Source organism: Lissotriton helveticus, chromosome 8, assembly GCF_964261635.1.
Source record: "Lissotriton helveticus chromosome 8, aLisHel1.1, whole genome shotgun sequence".
In the NCBI taxonomy this organism is placed as follows: Eukaryota; Metazoa; Chordata; class Amphibia; order Caudata; family Salamandridae; genus Lissotriton; species Lissotriton helveticus.
Window position 1 is genome coordinate 65139809 of NC_136069.1, and position 21342 is coordinate 65161150.

The window sequence follows — 21342 nt, forward strand, 5'->3', positions numbered from 1 at the left end:
GTGTGGTTGTGTATGTGGTTGTGTGTGTGGTGTGTGGTTGTGCTTGTGGTGTGTGGTTGTGCATGTGGTTGTGGTTGTGTGTGTGGGGGGTTTTGTGCGTGCTTGTGTGTGTGTGTGGCTGTGGCTGTAGGTGTGGTTGTGTGTTTGGTTGTGTGTGTGTGTGTAGTTGTGTGTGTGTGTAGTTGTGTGTGTGTGTGGTTGTGTGTGTGGTTGTGGTTGTGTGTGTGAAGGTAATACTTAAAGCATCTCAAAATAAAGGACCACAAGCATCGAGTTTGTGGAAGGAGAAAGCACGTTGTAAGTCAATTGTAAGTCAAAAGAGCGCAGCAAAGCATTAACACAACAACATGTTCTTTGATATTTGATGTTCTTTGAACGAGAACATCAAAGGGACGCCACAAAAGTGATTGTGTGGTTATGTGTGTGGTTATGTGTGTTTGTGGTTGTGTGTGTGGTTGTGTGTTTGTGGTTGTGTGTGTGGTTCTGGTTGTGTGTGGTTGTGTGTGTGTGGTTGTGTGTTGTGTTTGTGGTTGTGTGTGTGTGTGCTTGTGGTTTTTTGTGTATGTGGTTGTGTGTGTGGTGTGTGTGTGTAGTTGTATGTGGTTGTGGTTGTGTGTGGTTGTGGTGTGTGTGTGTGGTGTGTGGTTGTGCATGTGGTGTGTGGTTGTGCATGCGATTGTGTTTGTGTGTGTGGGTTTTTTTTTGTGTGTGGTTGTGTGTGTGGGGGGTTTTGTGTGTGGTTGTGTGTGTGTGTGGCATCGAGTTTGTGGAAAGAGAAAGCACGTTGTAAGTCACTTGTAAGTCAAAAGGGCGCAGCAAAGCATTAACACAACAACATGTTCTTTGATGTTTGATGTTCTTTGAACGAGAACATCAAAGGGGCGCTGCGAAAGTGAAAGTGATCGCGGGCACTTAATGAGCATGACGAGGTTTGCCATATGGCGCCTCTGCTCCTAAGCGCACGCCTGCGCACATGCACTGTAGCTCTAGGCTGGCCATGGTAGCATTTTTCTGAGCCCTCACTAAAAGTCTTGCCAGACTAGCGCATGTGCTGGGTCAGGCGAGACCTAAAAAGGGAGTCTCTTACTCCGGTGAGCGATCTCTCACCTGAGGTCCTTTTCCAAAATGCATCAGCTATTCTGTATTTTCAGCACATAAAATCCAGCTTTTAAACAGTAATTAACCCAAGCGCCGCTATTGGACCTTTGCACACAGCTGAGCAAGGTCATGCGCTTTACTGTGAAGGAAATTGTACGCGCATTGAGGCAAGAGATTCACCAATGGTTGAAACAAAGCTTCCACACGCTCCATGACTGGACCAGGATGAAGGAAAATGCCACCTCAAGGAACATGCATACCAAGGAGGAAGACGGCAGATCGTGAAACTGACGAGAGTACCTGTAACATTTTGCTGCTACGAAACAATGACGTGTCCATTAACTTTATTGGCACTGACAAAATGATGAGTGGTTGGCAAAGCTTGTGTTTGAAACAAAGGGAAACCAAGAAGACCTGGAACGCAAATCCTAAAATGGCGGCACGCAGCATATGGTGCCCTGGGTGGCTCTCGGTACGTTAGTGCTGGACTAATGACTGTGAGCGCTGTAGAAGACGGTAAGATCCCAAGTACATCAAAATGGCAACAGAGCTGCTCGAGACCATCGAAGCCGGTAAGCATTAAGCGCATTACTCGGCTCGCGCACTGCTTTGGAAAAAAAATGCGACAGTTAAACTGCCCAATTTCTGCACACGGAAAGAAACGATAGAAGTTAAAATCCCATACACAGTACCAAGGCAGCAATCTTCGTGGAAATCGCTCCACCGACTTTCACCTAAAGATCCTCTTGACATATAAAGGGGGAGTAAGTCTACTCCAAGTCACCCAACACTTCAAACTTGGGACACATCCACGGTCCGCAAGTTCAGAGGCGTCACCAGCCTCTGCATCCTTAAATCAGGGTAACTGGGTGACCAGGGGTGTCGGTTTTCCTCAGCACACTTCACAACAGCTCACTGTTAGCTGCTGCTAATACCCGAGCACCAAACCAAACTAGCAGCCTGTACCACGACTGCAAGGACAGCTGGGCCAGAGCAACTCCTCCATAGTAGTTGGATGGCAGCAATCTCCACAGTAGCTGCACAAAGACCGGCAGTAAAAGGTCTAACCCCCTGGTGGCAAAGGACACTGGTGGGGCTGACCAGGGTGTTTACGTAGTAATGCCTTTTCCTTGGTGTTCCAGTACATAAGTTTCAATTTCTATAGTGAGATCCTTAGTTCCAGTTTATTTATCTTTAGCAGAGTATCCACAGCCTTCCTTCCTCAACGCGTAGGTTCTCTTCAAATCATCGCCAAATGTGGTATATTGAAAGCCCATGAGTCGGGTATATAAAACAGGCTGGATTTAATTACGCTTAGTTACTAGGTAAGTTCATTTGAAGAAGATAGGTAAATGGATATGTAAGCCTACCAGGAGCGGCCTCCTTGCTGCTTAGCCTGCACCCACCTGCAATAAGTAAAGTCCTTTATTCAATTCATCAACACTGGCTTCGTGATTGCGGAGCACAAGAAATGCTGGCGCTTAGTATGTCATCAGCTGTCCAACTGGCAAAACAAACTGACAGCTGGCGACAGAGCATGGCAGTATGGTGTCCCCGCAGGGACATGGAAAAGAACAACAACATACGGTGTCTTTGCAGGGTCACACGGTACAATCATAACACTACGTCCCCATTAGGAAAGAAAGAAAGGCAGGCAGCGAAGAGGAAGAGGAAGAGGAAGAGAGGGAGAGAGAGAGAGAGAGAGAGAGAGAGAGAGAAAAAAACACAAAAAAAAACAACAGAATAAGCATACAACATGTGGTACTGGCGTGAGTGTGGCTACTCACAAATGTAATCCGTGAGTAGCCACGGTAGGTAGCAACCTTCTGCCTGCTCTGCTAGTACTGATGGTGTCTTGCAAAGGTGTGGCAGGTAGTTGCCTTCGGATTCTACCCTTGGTGTTGCCATCAGGTAAAACACGCACGGGTGGGGAGTGGGCTGCACCGCCGTGTTGGAAGCCCTAGCTTCGGTTGTGTGGGACACAAAGTCAGAATCATCGTCAGATAAACCTGTGGGTTTAAACCTGGCATTCCTGGTCATGGGAAATTCGTAGGAGTCATTCCTGGGCATAGCGTTGGTAGGCTCCCTTAAGGTTTTTTTGTACAAGGAGAGGGCGGAGAAGTGCCACACTTTACCGTCGCTCAGGTGAGCGTAATTCCAGAACACCTTGCGTACTGTTAAAGGTGGGGAGTACCTATCCTGGCCTTCGCCTATGTGCCCACTTCTCTTGACCTTGACAAAGTCCCTGATGGTAAGCTCAACAGGTGTACAACCCTGCTTGAGGTCGTACCTGATTTGCTACTGGATTGGGCTCGCATCAATCTCTCCTTCACCCGGTCGGCTGACCAGTGTACTCTTTTGGTGACTTGGGTCCAACCCACATTATCTTTGGACAAAGTTGTCCTGCCCCGCATAAGCTCAAATGGGCTGTGGCCTGTGGAGTCCATGGGTGTGATACGATGAGCCCAAAGTGTTTTGAGAATTTCTTGTCTCCAACTCAGATCGTTGCTACATGCCAACTGTAATATACCTTTGAGGACTCTATTGAAGCGTTCAATGCACCATTGCTCGCTGGATGGTAAACAGAGGTGGTTTTATGTTCTATTTGATTTCTTATCCTGTAAGCCTTGAATACATCTGACGTGTATTGAGGCCCATTGTCACTGACAATCTGTTTAGGGAGACCTTCTTGTGTGAACACATTGTCTAAAAATCTAACTATGCATGTAGAATCAGTTTTTTTTTTAACAAACTTGAGTTCTGGCCACTTTGAAAAATGCTCGATGGCTACAATGATATACCACTGCTCCATATGCTCTTGTACGTGACCCATTATGTCCACCCTAATCCTCTCCCAAGGCATGGAGGGGCACGGAATGGGGTGAAGTGGTGGTCTGAAAGTGACCTGGGATTTATCTGAGTTGACACATAGGGTGCAATCTCTGACCATCCTTTCCACTGACAAACTAATGCCGGGCCACCAATAGCTGTTTTTGACCCTGCTCTTAGTTTTCCCTATGCCCAAATGTCCTTCGTGGCACAGGTTCAGTATTTTCATCCTGAGACTCCAGGGAGGGATGACTACCACCCCTTAATAGAAGACCATTTTCAAGTGAAAGATCAACCTTGACCTCCCAGAAGTGTCGCAAGGAATCAGGTAACTTACCCTTACATGACCACCCATCATTTAACATTTTCATGACTTGGCATAAAACATCGTCCCTGTCCTGTTCACTCAACCATACCTCCTTTGAAATTTCGTCAATTTTACCATCAATGCTGGCTATGCATGACTCTTCTACCTCCTGGTTGTTTGTCAGCGTCCATAGGCCCTACTGGCAATCTGCTCAAGATGTCTGCTACAACATTTTTGATTTTGGAAAAAGGGGGATGGTGATGGACAGAGTTTCTGAATGATGCAGAATACTCTTACCAAGTCAAGAGACCATGGTTTTAATCCATCACCTGTTTTTTAGCTCATTGCACCATCCCAGCTCAGAACCTGGCTATATGCAAATTAGTCTGTTCCTGTCCCAGTGCATGATGGGACCAGGGCAAACCAAACGACCAAGCCAATTCTTATACTGGGAAGGAGACAAGCTTCCGGGGACCGGTTTCTGGCATCACAGCCTTCGTCGGCCCGGCTTGCTTGAATCCTGATGGTGCAATGAGCAAGGGACTCACATCTGAGTATACCCTCCCACACATAGTGTGGATAAAATCCATTTTGGAAAAAGGGGGGTGGTGATGGACAGAGCTTCTGAATGATGCAGAATACTCTTACCAAGTCAAGAGATCATGGTTTTAATCCATCACCTGTTTTTTAGCTCATTGCACCATCCCAGCTCAGAACCTGGCTATATGCAAATTAGCCTGTTCCTGTCCCAGTGCATGATGGGAACAGGGCAAACCAAACTACCAAGCCAATTCTTATACTGAGAAGGAGACAAGCTTCCGGGGACCGGTTCTGGCATCACAGCCTTCGTCGGCCCGGCATTCTTGAATCCTGATGGTGCAATGAGCAAGGGACTCACGTCTGAGTATACCCTCCCACACATAGTGTGGATAAAATCGATTTTGGAAAAAGGGGGGTGGTGATGGACAGAGTTTCTGAATGATGCAGAATACTCTTACCAAGTCAAGAGATCATGGTTTTAATCCATCACCTGTTTTTTAGCTCATTGCACCATCCCAGCTCAGAACCTGGCTATATGCAAATTAGTCTGTTCCTGTCCCAGTGCATGATGGGAACAGGGCAAACCAAACTACCAAGCCAATTCTTATACTGGGAAGGAGACAAGCTTCCGGGGACCGGTTTCTGGCATCACAGCCTTCGTTGGCCCGGCTTGCAAAATTTTTTACACCTGGAACATACTGAATACTGTAATTATAGTCAAACAGGTGCACAGATAGTCTTGCAAGTCTAGGTGACGAAGCATACAGTCCCTTGGACGTGAACACTTTAGTTAGGGGTTTGTGGTCCGTGCACAATGTGACTTTGTTGCCCCACACAAACTGTCTGAAATGTTCCAGTGCCCATACGCACACAAGTGCCTCATGCTCTATGACTGAGAATTTCTCCTCGGAGGTGGTCAAGGAGTGCGATGCAAAAGCTATTGTACACTCCACCCCTTTTTTGTCTCTTTGGGTGCGTACCGCGCCTAATCCTCTGGAACTAGCATCTGTAGTGACAAAGTTTTCTAGTGACGGGTCAAAACCTTCCAAGGGCAAAGCGGAATACATTTCGTCTTTCAATGTACTGAATGCTTGTTGACTCACTTCCGTCCATTCAAACTAGTTTTTTAGTTTAAGAAGCTGTCTCAAGTCAAATGTCTTGCTTGAAAAGTTTTTCACAAACTTTGCATAAAATTCAACAAGACCCAAAAAGGATCTCAACTCATCCTTGTTGCAGGGCACTGGCGAATTCTTAATTGCATGCAGAAGTTCGCTTTTAGGTCTGATCCCCTCACCTGTGATTTCATGACCAAGATAGTTCACTGAGTTGAATGCAAATGTGCACTTCTTGTGCTCTGCTGTTAACCCCTTGGCATCTAGGATCTCCAGAACCTGATTTACCTTGGTAACATGTTCCTCCCTGGTCTTCCCATTATAAGGATATCCTCTTGGAACATAAGAATTCCAGAGACTTCTTTGAAGATGTGATGCATCAGTCTCTGGAACATTGCGGCTGCTGATGCCAACCCGAATGGCACCCTAGTAAACCTGAAACATCCAAAGGGCGTGATGAAAGTAGCTAGTTGTTTGCTGTTGCGATGCAGGGGTACCTGGTGGTAGGCTGACTTCAAATCGATTGTAGAGAACCATTTTACCCCCTTAGTAGTGGCCAACATCTTGTTTATCCTTGGGAAGGGAAACTGTTCGACAACTATGTTGTTATTGAAATCGCATAGATCGTTACACAACCTCAGTTTGCCGTTAGGTCGTTTGGCCACAACCAATGGTGCGACCCACTTCGAGGCCTATACTCGTTCAATGATGCCGTCTTCAGGCAGCTTGTCCAGTTTAGATGTTACTTAATCTTTGATGGAGAAGGATAGATTTCTCGCTTTGTGTACAATTGGAATGGCATTTGGGTTCACTTGGATTATATGTTGGTACCCTTTTAGTGCAACTTTCTCGCCACTAAAAACTCTCGCGTATTTGTGTAGCATGGATTCGCCAAAATCATCATTGCTCTGGACTATTAAGACTGGGTCTGATTTGCTGGGGTCGAGTATGATTCCCATATTACCCTGGTCCACCCACCCTAGCACTGATGGTCCCAACGCAGATACATACAGTTTTCTGGTAGATAACATGCCCTTGAACTCGAGAACTAGCTGCTTGAAACTACAAACGTCAATTGGTTCACCTGTGAAAGACTTAATAATGATGTCTGGTTTTGTGAGTTGCCCACCAATGCTAGGCTTAAACTTTTCGTCCCATACTTTGTTGTTGAATATCGTGTATGATGAACCTGAGACAGCATCAATACTGATTTTGACCCCCCCACATGGTCATTTTGCAGACTGGCTTTTTCTTTTTAGGTATTACGGTTGTCAATTGCATTGAGAAATACATCGCCCTCATTCTCCCCTCTAGCTTTCTTGTTGATTCTATTGAACACCTTAATACCACCTGCGCCATGACAGTGTAGCAACATTTGGTACTTCTTCTCTGCTTTAAAATCTTCGTCATCCTCATAATTCGAGATATAGTTTATAAAATATTCCCTCCATTCCTCTCATTTGAGTAACGGTTCACATCCTGTAGGCAGGAAAGCTTGCAGAGGCGGTAAGTTCCATAAATGCCCTGAAGCCATGTTGATAGGTATATGTGGTTGCTATAAAGCTGATGGGAAATTTATTGCAGTAGTGTGTACGAATAATAATTTGTTCCTGTGGAGGTTTAAGTAGATTGTAGAATTTCTGCTTATGTGTGCTAATACATTCTTTACACAAGATGTAGCCTAGCTTAATAACTTTTCAGAGTAGTAAGCGTTCGCTTTTTAGCGACATTAGCTTATTTGGTTTCAAGTTGCAGAACTGATTTGAAGGTGCTGCAAATGGATTTCTCCTCCTGTGATCCGGTAAACACTGTGCTCTGCGCGAGTTTCCCTGATGCTTTCTAAGATGGCGGTGCACTGACGTGTTTCCGCGTCACCTTGTAAGCTGGAATGCTGACTTTTGGGGACTTAAGATGGCCGCCGCTGTGTGACGTCAATGCGTAATTTCACTGAGCTGCTACAAGCGCCGGCTGATGTTGACGTGCACATAGCTGACCTTTGGTGCTGGCGGTTTAGATTTCGTTCATCTGTCACCTCCGAGTCGCTGGTTTACCTCATCACCATCCTATTCACTGCCACCGCTGATTTTCTGATGAAGCAGTTCTACTGTTCTTAAACACGGCTGAAAACCGTTCACTCTGCAAAGTCTTAAACACTTCTCATTCTTCTTTCAGTTACAAATTCTTTTTTTTGTTAAACATCGCACGTACCATTACAGGATTTCGGTAATCTTGGATCATTCTTTTTACGCATATGACATTTGTTGACTGACCTCTTTAATAATAGTATTCTTCTTGAATACTCCTTGACAGCGTACGAGGTTGTGCACTTCTTTCATCTTATGTTTCTTATTGAAGTGCTGCATCCACTTACAAGACTGTGACAAACTTTGACTTACTTCCTGTGTTAATTCTTTCCTGGTGGGTTCGCGTGTTGGTGATCGTCGCCAATTCTGTGAAAAATTGCCTGGACACATAGTTATGCAATAAGTAAAGTCCTTTATTCAATTCACCAACACTGGCTCCGTGATTGCAGAGCGCAAAAAATGGTGCCGCTTAGTATGTCATCAGCTGTCACACTGTCAAAACAAACTGACAGATGTCGACAGAGCGTGGCAGTATGGTGTCCTCGCAGGGACATGGAAAGAAACAGCATATGGTGTACTCGCAGGGACACACAGTACAATCATAACACCACCAACTGACACTTCACACACAAGTAAGCACTCAAACGTTCCGTGAGGTCATCAGACATTCTAACACTCATACTGGCTGAGCAGCAGGGAAGACACAGCTAAAGAAAGGAATAGCACAAGTAAATTATAACATAAACATGCATGGATGATTATTAATCTCAAACCTTTGGGTGATATCATTAAGAATGCCGGCATATGGTTCAAACAATACTTGCCTGCATAGTTCATACAATTATCCACGCCGATCAATCGCAATACCTGATTAAGAAATGGAATCTCTACGGTGGCTTCTGTCAACTTTGTTATTACTCGAAATCCAGGCTTCGGAAAATGCATACTGGGAAACAGACCATTCAGGCTGTGAACACAAAGCATCCCCGGCCCAAGTAAAACCCTCCCCACAAAAAAACGTGGACTTCAGCTTCCTTACCAGCTTGCAAAAACACTTAAAGGTTTTCTCCTTAACAAATCCTTCTCAAACTCCAGCCCAGATTAGGAGTATTGATTTTAATGTACTAGAACCATTGCTGTTCTTCCTCGATTGTTTCCCAGTGGTAAGTTGTTCCTCTCCCTGTATATTTTATTTGTTTAACTCCCTCAATTTCAATATAAATAAAACTAGAACTATTTGTGGGCCACTTGCTACCTGTTGCAGACCAAGAGCTCCTGCTTCTCAAGATACTATTTAGCTTATATTTACACATTGCCCTAAAGATGGGGCTCTTGGTAAGGGGGACCAGTATTGTGTTTAGCTTATTGGTTTCAGTTCTTGAATTAGCTATTGTTTTTTTTTTAAACTTTCCAATTGATTGCTTTCTACTGGCTATTTGACTGAATATCGTATGTTACATGTAAAGTACTTTGTTATGTTATGCCGCCATAACTGTGGCAGGGTATGCTCAGACATGAGCCCCTTGCTCACTTTACCACTGGATTCAAGCAAGACGGGCTGAAGACGGCTGTAATGCCAGAAACCGGTCCTCGGAAGCTTGTTTCCGGTCCAGGGAAGGCATGGCCAGGCAGTTCGGGCTGGACTGTTCCCATGAGGCACAGGGTCAGACTGATTTGCATATAGCCATGTCTGAACTGGGGTGGCGGAGTGGGCTAAAGAACGGTGATGGATTAAACCCAGATCTTTTGACTGGGTGTGAGTGTTTGATTGGTTCAGATGCTCCGTCCATCACCACCCCCTTTTGTACCATGTTATTTTATAAGGTATTTGTTGAGCGCACAGCTACTCCAGGGAGTGTCCTGACACTATCTCCAAAAACCCTTGACAAAGCAGTGTAAACAGAACAATCTGCGCCTCTTCTACTGTTGGAAGAGTGTTTGGAAGACAGTTTTCAAACGTCGCCTAAAACCGAGGAGATCCTGCATCTGTCTCAGGGAGGGAGGCAAGCTATTCCATAGCTTTGCAACTCCTACTTGAACAGAGAGTCCCCCCTTTCGCGACTGAAAGAACTTTGGCACGATCGTCGGGTGCTGTGTCGATGACCGCAGAGTTCTTGATGGGGTATAGGGCTGGATTTTATTCATGAGGTAATGTTGTGGAGAACCTTAAAGGCTAATACCAGGGCTGTAAAGTTAACCATCTTTTTCTCTGAGAGCCAGTGCAGGGACTTTAAACAAGGGGTCATGTGTGCCATGGAGCCGACCCTCAGTACGCCCTGGCCGTTGCGTTTTGTGCCACTTGTATGCGGCCAAGGAGGTAGTCGGGGAGGCCCAGGTAAAGCACATTGACTTAGTCCAAACTTGACGTAAAAAAGGCTTGGACCACTGTTTTCCTATATACGATAGGGAGCAGAGGGAGGACGTTTCTCATAATTTTTAACAGCCCATAGCAGGTGCCGGCCACGGATTGGACCTGGGACGTCCTAGACATATCAACGGCCAGTTTCACTCCTAGATTTTTTTATGGTAGTCACTGGGCTGGTGGGGGGGCAGACAGATTCTGGGGCCACCATTGCCGCCATTCATCACCCGGGGTATGTCCAAAAAAGATAATTTCAGACTTATCTGAATTACATAGCAGTTGGTTGTATATGAACCAAGCAAACACCTTGGCCAAGCACATGCTGATTTCATTAACTCCTAACGCTGCATCTTTCTCACAGGTAAACAACGGCTGAGTGTCGTCGGCGTAAGATAAAACTTTTGCTCCATGCGGCCCCACAATGTGTGCAAGGGGTCCCATATAAATGTTTAACAGGTTTGGACTTAAAACCGTGCCCTGTGGCACTCCTACATTCAACGGAGGAATGATGGCTGAGAGCTTTTCCTAAGTGCATCGGTGAAACACGGTGCCAAGGCTCTGCCTCGCTTGGCTACTCGAGTTTTGGATGGGGCTAGTTGCATCGTCCACTCCTGGAGCCACCCTTCCAGTGAGAGCACATCATGCTCTAAGGTGCCATTAGTGGGGCTGGGGCGCTGACTGAGGGTAGCAGCTAAGGTCGTCGGTTTTAGCTGCTCGAAAGATCAAAAACTACTGGCCCGCTGCTTGCAGTAGGATTGAGACCTTCTAGGTGCTTTGCCTATCTTAAAGGTGAGCAAAAAATGGTCTGACCAGACAATAGGGAGGGGCACGGCTATTTCAATCTTAGCGGTTGAAAAAATCTGGTCCAGGATGTGGCCCTTTTCATGGGTGGGGGATGAGACATAGGGAGCAAGGTTGAAGGTGCTAAGAGATTAACATAGCTCCATGGATTCTAAGTTCGCCGGTTGATCCAAATGAATGTTAAAATCCCCAAGGACCAGACACTGTCTGTATGTGGCCACTATCGGGGAGATGGCATGGCCAAGGGACCCCAAAAAGCGCCCTGCCGGCCCAAGTGGGCGAAATATTACTGTCCCAGCAACGCAACAGACTGGTGAGCAGAAACCATCAGCTGGAAACCAAGGCTCTCAGCCCCCTCAAGCTCTTCAATGGGTAATGGCCTGCAAGGGAGGTAGTTTTTGGGAATGATCGCCACACCACCGCCCCTACCGCCGGGTCTGTCCTTCCTAACTATCATATACCCCGGGGAGATGGCAGTAGCGATGGCCCGGTTTGAGCCTTCATTGAGCCATGTCTCAGTGACAAACATAATATCAGGTTTGGTTTCAATGAGGAGGTCGAAGAGCTGTAGCTCATGTTTTTCTATGGACCTAGTATTCAGAAGGATTGCCTTTGCCGCATTTTGTGGATCGATGGTGCAGTCAGCAAAGTCGCTCCCATGTAACATACCTCTCGAGTCGGGTTGAGGGGTGGGGGTGATCCAGTAGGTCTGAGTCTACCGAGAGAGTGAAATGAAAGCAGCATCTCGTACTCTTACCCATCGCTAGTAGGCTGTCTCTACTGTAACTTAGGGGCATATTATCAAGGGGGTTTATCTCCGCTTTTTTGGCTTTAAAAGCCAAGAAAGCGGAGATAAAATTATCTCCCTATTACCTAGCTGTCGCTAACACCAGTTAGCGACAGCTAGTAGGAGATAACGACTATCTTAAGCCCCACTTTGCATGTCAGTGATATTTATCACTAATGACATGCAAAGTGGGCGTGCCAAGATGTTAGCGACTGGAAACAGTCGCGAACATCGCTATCTCCTATTACCAACTTATGGAGATATTCGCGCTAAGCGTGAATATCTCCAAAAGCGAACACCTGCCCTGAGCAGTTCTTAGCCATGTTATCCAATGGGAAGTGGATAACATGGCTAAGAGCATTAGCTCGGTAATGCATGAATATCGCTGACTTTTCAGCGATATTCATGCATTGCGGACGATTTTTATCGCATTTGCGATAAACCTTGGTAATACCAAGGTTTATTTGCGATAAATATCGCCGCAGCTCAGCGGTAAATTTTTGTCTCAAACTAAGCAATAGCGATAATTATCGCTATTGCTTGGTAATATGCCCCTAAGTTGATAATTTTTCAGGCAAGTATTATCTGATGGGACACCGGCAGCGTTCCCGGCGCTGGCCGCCTCCGGGGCGCGGAGGGGCGCAGACGGGCTTGCCTTAGGCGCGGCCGCTGAGCGCTTCTCTTTTTATCCTCCCCAGCGTAACAACTAGACCGCACCTCTGGCGAAAATGGCGGCCAGGGAGTGTATGGTCTCTGATGATCTAGGGCCCTCCACATGTTATATAAAATTGTTAATAAATTAGCATTCTGCTTTGATGTAGGGTGCCAGAGAGAAAGAGATACTCATCTAGTAGATAACTTGGCATCAATCTCAGCTCTCGTGCTTTGCTAAACTGTGTGATCTTAAGCAATTAGTATATTTCACTGTCTACTTTTATCAAAACATTTAAGAGCATCTTGGAATACATCAAATAAGTGTGCACTCTTCAAATACTTCCCTTATATTTTATAGACTTTATGTTGTTCCAAGTATAATACACAAGAATCTGCAATAGCAGTAAAAAAAATAAGCCTCTTGAATTTCCTTATTACGGGTGAATTGTGCCGTCTCAAGTCACCTGTAACGATGAAATTAAGCAGCTGCTTAGCTGTAAGTCATTACAGTTAACTTCTGACATTACAATGTATGTTGCCAGCAGCCAGTGTGAAAGCAGGTAACGGAGCACGGTTACAGCTGCAGTTAAAACAAGGAAACCGGGAACAGCCTTTTCCTCCTTCTCATATCCTTATCTAAAAACAAAAGTGATCAGCAGAAAGTAGATTATTATGGCAAATTTAATTTTCACTCCACACTGTAGGTCGTTAGGGGAAAGATAACATCTCTGCCTGTCTATTACACAATCTGAGACACAGCATTTTAACCTAATTTACATTAAACTAATTTTATGTTTTTTGCACAAATGAATAAATGTTTTTGGTGGGTTTAATTGTGCAGTACAGATTATTCCTCTTGTCTGACCTTCAATGCGTATAAAAATGCAAGAAACCAGTGATTTAATTAGTTTTGGGAAAGTCATGGTGAGACCATGTATTACAAGGAATAAAATACCCTCTGTCGTACATTCAAAGGATATTGGAAGTCACCATGACCTTATGAAGGGACTCCTCTTTGGCTCGTAATATCCTTGTAATGTACAGCAGAGGTAGGTTACCCTATATATAATACATCGGAGCCAAATGCCTCCTGCCAGCAGCCAAGGTGCAAAGCAGCTCTCAGAGCTTTTCAAACCCTGAACAAACACGAAAGCTGGTATTTCACTCTTATGATTTGTTTTTCTAAAACAAACAGTGAAGAGCACAAGGAGATCTGTATAGCAACATGTTTCTTTTTTGCACACTAAAGGTGTTTACAGGAAAAACAATTGCTCTGCCTTTTTCTACACATTCTGAGTATCAGCACTTTTTAAATTTGACGTACATTAGACTGATTCTAATATAATTTTACACCAAATTACAAACTTCTTTTTGGATGTGCAAAATGAAAAAGCAATAGATAGAAGGTTATGTGCTTGCGCTCTATTGTCAACAATAATCAATGAAACTTATTAGGGCTGCTACTAGGGATAGGGATGACGTCTATCTAACCGTCACCATATAATGCAGTAAGCCACATCAACAAAGATAAACACGTTGGGCCTCATTTATGAAAAGTGACGCATCGTTGCGTGAAAACAGCGATGCGTCACTTTTCACTGCGCTCTCCTTGCGACACCAATGATGCGTCATATTTACAGTATGACGCATCATTTCGCAAGGAGTCACAGATACGTCAGTATGTCTGGTGTATCGGAATGGTGCAATAAGTGACGCATTGCTGGAGTGTATCACAAAAGTGACGCATCTCCAGCAATGTGTCCTTTCACATGGAGCAAGCCCCATGTGAAAGGGCCTGCGTCAGTCTTACGCCTGCTGTGAGGCAGGCGTAAGAAATTGACGCATTTGTGTCCTAAAAGTGGCACAGTGAAATCTTATAGATTTCACTGCGTCAGTTCTATGGCCCTTTCTTGCGTCAGAACGCCCCCCCCTGCATACATCATACCTGGCGTAGTTATAATGTAGCGCAGGGGTTTACAAAGTGACGCATCTACCTAGAGGCGTCACTTTGCAAATATGGTGCAACAAGGCACATTTTTTACGTTGCTGGTGCGTCACAAAAAGTGACGCACCAGCGGCGTAAAAGTGACGCACGGCCTCATAAATGAGGCCCGATATATCCCGAGCAAAATCGAACATTGTACAAGTCATCAATCAAAATAAAGCATCATATTCCAAGATAAGTGTCAGTCTTCTTCTTTAATATTCACAACAGCATCCTTTTGATTGCTAGCCAACACGTGTTTCGTCTAATTAGCAGTTTATGCATTTAGACTTCATCAGGGCAGCACATGTATTTACGAAGCTGGCGACACCACTGACTACCAGTTCCAAGTGGCGCGATGAAGAAGTAAATTTGGAGTTCAAAGTAGATTCAACAAAGAAGTAACACCTCAATTTATAGAATTATCGAAACCCTCGTCAGGGCAAAGTCCGTCACAAAATCGAGTAGATTTTCTAATTCAAATACCGGTGGCAGCACGTGTATAAATTGAGGTGTTACTGATTTTTTTGTCTTTTAGTTTCGATGTTTAGCTCAGATCCAAGCGCTCTCAGCTGTTCAAAGGAGATTTTACTCAGTTGGTTTCTAATCTCCACTTCCCCATGTAACTCAAGTCTCCTGGCAACACAGGGGTCAAGGAATAGGAAGCGGAGCAGGACTGCAAATGGAGAACAATCCAAATTACAAACAAATTCCCTGTACTCAGAGCCTACAGTATTCTTTTGATTTCTCCTCGTGTGGTTCAAGTCCCTTCCTTTACATGCTAGATTGTGTGTGAGTAAAAGCCAACCCGCTCTTCTTGTCCACAAACACACAGGACTAGAGTTAGACTAGTGAGTGTGGTACAGGGCTAGATGGGATAAGGTGCATCAGCCATATTTGTACAGCGTTTTTTTTTTAAATTCTTTTTATTAAACACAAATAAATTATAATACACTTACAAAAACACACTGGAATGCCTCTAATACACAATATGGGGCCGATTCACAGAACTAACTTAAGACAAAATCCTAAACTTACTACTTTTGGTATTCACAGAAGTTAGGATTTTGTCTTAAGTTTGTCTTAAGACAAACTTAAGACAGACTTAAGACAGACTTGAGACAAAATCCTAACTTAAGTCTGTCTTAAGTCTGTCTTAAGTTTGTCTTAAGACAAACTTAAGACAAAACCCTAACTTATGTGAATACCAAAAGTGATAAGTTTAGCATTTTGTCTTAAGTTAGTTCTGTGAATCAGGCCCTGTATCTGTATATATCCTCCTATACAGGAAGTTAAACAATGATAACAACATACGGGTTCAAGGGTCCTCCAATACTATTGGATTTTCCGGTACTGCAGGGGGAGCGCATATATCACCCCTAGAAACATTCCAGGGCCCCCAGATCTTGTCCAGCACAGCAGGTTTTACATATGGTAGATGTATGGGCAAAGTTGTTTTCAGATAGTGGCTTCTGGTGCAGCGCCTCTCTCAGGACCGGAGTTGCAATAGGGATGTCCTATTTCTGTCTCTGTCTGCGCCAGCACATGTACGCAAGGCCTACGAGGTGGTCTTTACCTATCAGGTCCTCATTCAGGGCAGATGTGTATTCCCATCTTGACATAAACATAACATTCTTTCCTATTTGGAGACCCCAGTCCTGAAGCAATGTATCGAGGAAAGGCAGCTAGGCATTGGACAAACTCACGATGCGCATGTTCAGTTATGGCCTACACTTGCGCTGACCCAGCTGATGCTGGAACATGCTTGCCTGCTGCCGTCGAGCACCTTACTAGAAGTTTCTTAAACTCTGTGCCTGAAAAGAAAAAGATTTGCTCCGTCCATCGTCCCCTTTGGTATCGCTTGGTTCGCCCTAAGTTGGCAGGGTGTGCCCAGACGTGGGTCCCTTGCTCACTTTGCCACTGGATTCAAGATAGACTGGCTGATGACAGCTTATGAGCCAGAAACCGGTCCTAGGATGCTTGATTCCGGTCCAGGGAAGACATGGCTTGACAGTTCGGGCTGGACTGTTCCCATGAGGCACAGGGTCAAGACTGATTTGCATATGGCCATGTCTGAACTGGGGTGGTGGAGTGAGCTAAAGAATGGTGATGGATTAAACCCAGATCAGTTGACTGGGGGTGAGTGTTTGATTTGCTCCAGCGCTCCGTCCATCATCCCCTTTGGTATGGCTTTGAAAAGAAAAAGAGGCTTTACAAGTTGTTTCCCAGCTGCCAGTGGGGCAGAGGACTCATTGCCTCCTGGTCCACGGGAACTGCTGTGGCTTGGACCACAGGCATGCTGTAGTCTACACTAGGGCTGCACCCTTGACTGAAAGGGCAGAGTGCAGCTGAAGTCCAGTGCTTCACCCCAAGATGTGCAGAAAGTGCATCTGTTTTGCAGATGTGTATTTACGTTTTGTAAAGCGCCACAGTGTATACAGAAGTGCTGGGTCCATAGCTGGCGCCGTCTGACCTGGGCGCATACCTCCACTAGTATACTTCAAGGAGCTACCCTCTTCTCAGCAGGTTCTCTGCTGAATGCTATGCTGCTGTTAACCTCTCCTGCAGACGTTCTCAGAAGTTTGTGATCTGCTGTAACCCTGTTTCTGGCTCCCTGGATTGTCTTGCATTATTGCCACACCACCCTTGCTTATGGGTTTTTGGGAAGTATGTTAACTGCAGGTAAAGGCTTCAGGCTTTCCTTACTGTTTATGTAATGTTTATTTTTGTTTTGGCTTCAGACCTAGCACATCCGGCCTGACCGGATTTTCCAGTCAGCAGACACGAAAATGCTAAGGTTTGAAGTTTTGCATTTTGTAGTCCCAGCAAACTTTGGGCTTCTGGTGAATAGGAACCAGTGACTTAAGTCCTCCCGATGGCATGGAGCGTCAGTGTGCAGCTTTGTTAACCCCTTCGATACTTGTGACGGAATCATTCCGTCATCAGTCACTGTTGGGCTGTGCTGATGACGGAATGGTTCTGTCACGACCACGCCCGCGATTGGAATGTCCAGCACAGCGCTAGAATTCCGGCCACACGCAAGCAGTTAAGTTCACCGAGGCGCCACTTTGTCATTGGTCTGCATTGAAGTGATCTAGCTCAGAGCAGGAGTCTCCCTCCTGAAACCATAAACAACCAAAAACTTTGTTCCATAAACACAAAGACCTCCAATGTCTCCAGAAAAGAAGCAGCAACTTTTTGTACAAATATTTACAGGTGGTGTCTGTAGAGGATGGTCACGGGTGTAGGGCGGCCACATGGGCATCCGTTAACGCTGTATGTTCAGGAGGCCTGTGGCCTGGCTTGTACAGCCCCTCTTTTGTTTCTGCTTCTCCAAAGATGGTGTCATATACTTCACTTATACAATGTTCACTGCTTGCCTTGCACAAAACCAAACCTGCCCCCCTCAAAGGTTGTGTTGGAGCAGAGCTAACCAATGTGAACTGACTTCCAGGATGTGTGTATACACTGTGCATGTGACCTGCTTGACCCTGCAGGCATCTTGTTTGAGAGACGCCCTTTTAAATGTCCTCCAAACAGGTTTGGAATCTGGGGTGTTCTGTGGAAACATCATGTCTCATTCTAGGTCTTACATGCTTCCATCATCTTCCTACACACATGCAGGGAGTGCTTGAGATAAGAGCACTTGTACAAACTCCACTTCTGGGGCAGAAGGCAAGAGCACAATGTGGCTTGAGGCAAGGATGGCAGGTGGGCCGTGAGTCACCAAGAGACTTTTCCCATGTTAAAAGTGACGCAAAAGTGGCGCAAGGGGCTTGTAAATAAGCCTCATAGTATATAACGGTGTATTTAATAGATATCCTGAGCAATAGTTTTTGGGTGAAACTGTCTCTTGTTTATAAAATGACCCCCATTTCTAACATGTAACAGGTTGATCACTCTGGTTATGTCCATAAGATTTTTTCCACAACATTTAAATAGTGGGGGTAATGCTGTGGGCAGACTCGGTCTGTGCTGTGGCTGGCATGTGTGTTCCCTCTGAGGTACCCACTCTCCCAGCCACAAACTCACCCTCTCTGTCACCTGCGACTGTACTTTACACCTTGTTATTTTCTCTTCTACTGTTCTTCTTGCCCGCTTGTGTGTTATCCTCCAAGGGTCTCCTCTCCCCCACATGCCCGCACCGCGTCGCATGTCAGTGGAAGGGCAACACCATTTTATTTTTAAAACTTATGACCCGCTAGTCATCTTAACAGTACCTTTATTTCATGCCAGCATCATGTCACATGGAATTAATGTCCTTTCCAGCCTCTACAGACTCCAGCAGATGTGTCACAATAATCGTTGCTGCCTAACCTCTGTACAGGTAAACGCAGGTGACTGCACTAGGTATATATAATATTGTTTACGATCTTCACTCTAGGACCTGGGTCCCTCCCTGGCTGCTGTGTGCACGTGTCACAGGCTTTCTAATTCATGTCTATCGCACCCCCCCATGTGCACCAACTTCCTTCATCTCTGTGCCACCCACCCTGCTTCCTGTTTCAGAACAGCATGCTTCTCTGCCTCTCTTCCTGCACACTCCTCAGCACACCCTGTCTGAGGCAATTAGTACATAGCTAATTCTCTGTTGAACCCTGTTGCTCTCTCACTCTGGGCCCGATTCACAGACCAAACTTAAGACAAAATCCTAAACTTACTAACATTTTCAAAAGTCAGGAGTCTTAACTTTACTACTCCTAAACTGAGAAAAATACTAACTTTAAGACTTTCGGTATTCACAGAAGGCATTTAAAGTTAGGACTCTTAACTTCTGTGAATACCGAAATGAGTAAGTGCCTTCAGTGAATACCAAAATGAGTAAGGGCCCGATTCACAGAACTAACTTAAGACAAAATCCTAAACTTACTTCCATTTTGGAATTCACAGAAGGCACTTACTCATTTCAGTATTCACAGAAGTTAGGAGTCCTAACTTTAGGACTCCTAAATGCCTTCTGTGAATACCGAAATGAGTAAATGCCTTCTGTGAATACCAAAATGAGTAAGTGTCTTCTGTGAATACCAAAATGGTAGTAAGTTTAGGATTTTGTCTTAAGTAAGTTCTGTGAATCGGGCCCTCAGTTTTAGAGTTCTTTATCTCACCACGTGCTAGGTCGCCTCAGTGCAGTCAGAAGTTGGTGGCTGGCCAAGGTGCTGAAAGGCAAGCTGCCTAATCATGGCTCTGGGACACCATGTTGCAACCCTGACTTCCTGAATACTTCCTGACACGTAGGTGGGTTTAAAACACAATGCTACCTAAAAACTCTTATTAGAGTACTTGTTGTACTACATGTGGGAAGGGTACGGGGCAAGTCAAGCGGGGGCCACTGTTTCACAGCCGTGGGGGCTGGGGTTGCTTGCCTTTTTGTCAGGGGGTCCGTCCTACTGTGGTTCTGCAACCTTGGCCAAGTACACCCCTTTCAGAACTTGCCTCTTAGTGGTAGAGATGGTGGCAGTCGCAGGCTTCTCCAGAAGGTAGTGGGATACATCAAGCTAAGAACTCAACAGTCACCCAGCAGCCCAATAACCGATTATCCAACCCACTGCTTGTCTTTTTAGTACAGAAAGTACTCCTAACGGAGATACTACACACTACCACTCATATAGGTACTAATCCAATGACACAGATCCACTGCACTCCGGATTATGGCCCTCCTTCTCCCCACCTTCACTTTTCCTCTGTGTAAGGATAGTGTGACAGGTTTCAGGCACAGGTACAGTGCTGCCCCTCCTGCCTTTAGAGTTTGTGCACTCAGTTTTATAGTTTCTAGTCTCAACGTCAGTCTAGACAAGGCAAGTCTTTATTCAGGCTTCCTCTGGAAGCGGGTGTCAGTCATAGCCATGCAAGTCTTTATTCTGTCTTCCTCCAGAAGCGGGTGTCAGTCTTAACAAGGCAAGTCTTTATTCAGGCTTCCTCTGGAAGCGGGTGTCAGTCATAGCCATGCAAGTCTTTATTCTGTCTTCCTCCGGAAGCGGGTGTCAGTCTTAACAAGGCAAGTCTTTATTCTGTCCTCCTCCGGAAGCGGGTGTCAATCTTAACAATGCAAGTCTTTCTTCTGTCTTCTTCCATATGCGGGTGTCAGTCTTAACAATGCAAGTCTTAATTCTGTCTTCCTCCGGAAGCGGGTGTCAGTCTTAACAATTCAAGTCTTTATTCTGTCTTCCTCCGGAAGCTGGTGTCAGTCCAACAATGGAAGTCATTATTCAGTCTTCCTCCGGAAGCGGGTGTCAGTCTTAATAATGCAAGTCTTTATTCTGTCTTCCTCCAGAAGCGGGTGTCAGTCTCAACAATGGAAGTCTTTATTCTGTCTTCCTCCCGAAGCAGGTGTTAGTCACAACAATGGAAGTCTTTATTCAGTCTTCCTCCGGAAGCGGGTGTCAGTCTCAACAATGGAAGTCTTTATTCTGTCTTCCTCCGGAAGCGGGTGTCAGTGTTAACAATGCAAGTCTTTTTTTTCTAAATATCTTTTTATTAAAGAATAAACAAAAAGAAACAATAACATCAGGTGAAATATCGGTCATCATCTTTGCATGGGTCGAATTGTCACAATGCAAGTCTTTATTCAGTCTTCCTCTGGAAGCGGGTGTCAGTCTTAACAATGCAAATCTTTATTCTGTCTTCCTCTGGGAGCGGGTGTTAGTCTTAACAATGCAAGTCTTTATTCAGTCTTCTTCCGGAAGCGGGTGTCAGTTTTAACAATGCAAGTCTTTATTCAGTCTTCCTCTGGAAGCGGGTGTCATTCTTAACAATGCAAGTCTTTATTCTGTATTCTTCCAGAAGC